Below are 3,263 nucleotides of genomic sequence, written 5' to 3'. Positions count from 1 at the left end.
ATCGTGATACTATCTCTGGACTTAAATGTGCGATATATCCAACCACATGTTTGAAAAGCCTTACCAACTTTCAACTGGATATGCTCATCAAACTTTCCATTATCTTGGAGGACTACACCTAAATCCTTCATGGATGAGACCTGTTCAATGTCCTTACCTTCATCATCTAATAGTGGAGTGTCTAATGGCGTCGACCTAAAGGTCATTGAGCGAAATTTCATTCCATTCAGTGCCATGTTACTCGAAGCCCAGGAGTAGATTTGGTCTAGGACCTCTGCCAGACAACCGGAATCCTGACCATTCCTACCAACTACCAATTTTGTGTCATCAGCATAAGAAGAGATACTATCATTACTACTACCAAGCTTCTGAAGCGGAGCAATGAAGATAATGAAAAGGAGAGGACCCAAAATGGAGCCCTGAGGGACACCGGCTTGACATCATGTACGTCACTAAGGGATCCCTTAACCTTAACTAATTGTTTCCTACCACAAATGAAACTTCTTAGCCAATTGAGAACCTTGCCTTGGATCCCAATCTCATGGAGCCTGTTAACTAAAAGGCCATGATCTACCTTGTCAAGGGCCTTGGCAAAGTCGAGATAAACTACATCGACTTATTTATGGCTCTCTAGGTTCTCTAGGCTCTCAAAAGCCTGCTCTATATGTTCAATCAGTTGGGTAACCGTGCCAAATTGTGCTCGGCACCCATGCTGGCTAGGAGGAAGGACTTCATGAACATCAAGAAATGAGAGAAATCTGTCTATAGTTACTGGGGAGCGACTTATCTCCTCCTTTAAAAATTGGAACAACCTTGGCAAAGTCGAGATAAACAACATCGACTGATTCATGGCTCTCCAGTCCCTCAATAACCTGCTCTATATGCTCAATCAGTTGGGTGACCGTGCTAAAATGTGCTCGGAACCCGTGCTGGCTAGGAGGAAGGACTTCATGGATATCAAGAAATTCTACAAGTTTGAACTTCATGATCTTCTCAAACACCTTCGCAATATTCGAAGTGAGAGAAATCGGCCTATAGTTACTGGGGAGTGACTTATCGCCCCCTTTGAAAATTGGAACAACATGAGCTACCTCCATCAGGACCAGGGGAGCTCGAGAGTCTCAAGTCCTTGATGGCCTCTAAAGCATCCTGATCTGTGACTACAGGATCATCTAAATGCTCAACTTGACGGCCAATGTTCATCTTTGAATTTGAATTTAGCCAGACCGACCTTTTTTGCCGGTCTCGAGAACATGATGATCTGACAGATTACTAGGTGTCACATGGACATACTGGATCAGATCAGGGTAATTGAAAAAAAAACAAGTCAAGAACGCTATTCGCTCTGGTGGCCACACCAACATGCTGAGAGAGATTGCGCTAGATCGCAAACTCCTCCAGCTTTTCGAACGACTGAGACGTCGATTTCGATACAGGAATATACCCATCTGGACTAACCTCCCACTCCCTCAACGCTAGCCGGAAAATTGAAGTCCCCTACAAAGAAAACATTTGAGCAAACTGACTGGTCCAACTCATTTCCTATGAATTTGAAATTATTTAGGATTGCTCAGCATGGCATGTTAGATTTGTGAATGATGCAAGCTCAAAGTAACTGCAGTTTGGTGTGGTGTAGAACGAGAACAAACCACTATTGATGTCAGAGGTATTGATAGGATTATGGTAAACCATGTCCATTTGGTGATTACTCTTTTCGTTTGGCAAATTTGGTTTCGCAGCAGAATCCAAGAAAAGATTTGTGCCATGAGAAAGAAGCATGTGTTAAGAACAAAATAAAACGTAAATTCCATCAGTGAAATGCCTCGCTAGCACCAGATTCCACTCGGAGTTACTTCCCTGCATTCGTTTCAGCCTTTGAATTTCCTTCCCTAATCATTTTTGGCTTTTTGATGGCTGTGCCTCCTTTGAAAATCGAAACAACATGAGGCAACTTCAGTGAAGAGGGAAACTTGACCTGATCCAAGATCAGAAGTACCGAAAGTAACCCTTAATCCCATTACTTTTTGAAATGGTGTAACTATAACCAGGGACTCTAAAGAGAGGAAACGACACGGCTTTCCCCTCACCGCCAACTTAGGCCATTGCGTTGAATCAAGACAGTAACTCTAGTACCAATAAAACGAGATTATCCGTACTAAATAATACATTAAAGTGTTTTAATTTAATAATGATCTCCTTGATATACAACTCCGTCCAAATACTAAATATTTCTTATTTAATTTTGAAAGTCAGAAGAATATATGAAATACCCAATAACATCAAATTAATCAAAAACAATCAAATTGTCTTTCAAATCAAAAACACGCATAGATAGAAAATCAACAAGAATCATTTGATTAATTGATGAGGAACTTGCATTAACAAAATATAAAAGAAATGCATGGAATAAGCAATAAAAGTGCATGTACATAAATGTTAACATATTAGAACATCTGGGATGGACAATTGGTAATTTTGTCTTAACCCACACATTTGACAAAAAACATCAGGCATTGGTGAAAAATGAATGAGTTATCTTTTTGTAAAGTTTAAATTTCTGCTTATTAGGAAGTTTGCATAAAAGGCAGGCATTATTTAAGGGGCATAGGGTAATACCAAAGTACAGTAGACTAGATCTCAATTTGAACTTTGGGCTTCAATAAATTGTTTTTCTTGCAAAAGCATCCAAAATACCAAAATAGTCAAAGAAATCAGGTGCCATATCTCTTGAAATTATTATTTCATGATTATGAAGCATCTACATGAGTTTAAAGAACAATTTGTAGCTCAGAGCTACAGTATGTCTACTTTTGGATTGAGGGCCATTCCTAGAGTGAGAACTATAGTTTTATAACAAAAGCGTCAAATTACTTGAAATTTGATCAAGATGTTTCTGAAACAATTTTCTACAAATAATATTATTGGCAAAACAGAATTGATTGATTGTGCTTCAAGCAAATTCTTGCTTTATCAAGAAAACCTAATTAGCACTTTTCAGTTGTTGTACTTTAAGACATGTTTAAAGTCATTTTGAGTTTATCTAAATGCCTGGTTTTAAGCACATACCATCAATGGTTACAAAAATGATATTAGTCTCATATTTTGTTCAATAATTATACCAATACTTGACATTCAAAAATGTCAGCCGCGAAAGTTTAGGCCTTACTTGGCGGGAAAGGTTTCGTGATCACAAAAAGTGGCATTTCCTTGCTTTAGTGTCCTTGCTATAACTAGGGCCCTGCATTTAGAATACAGGGAATATA

This window comes from Tigriopus californicus, chromosome 9, assembly GCF_007210705.1.
Source record: "Tigriopus californicus strain San Diego chromosome 9, Tcal_SD_v2.1, whole genome shotgun sequence".
Taxonomy (NCBI): Eukaryota; Metazoa; Arthropoda; class Copepoda; order Harpacticoida; family Harpacticidae; genus Tigriopus; species Tigriopus californicus.
The sequence above is the reverse complement of the archived record's forward strand: the minus strand, read 5'-3'. Positions refer to the sequence as shown.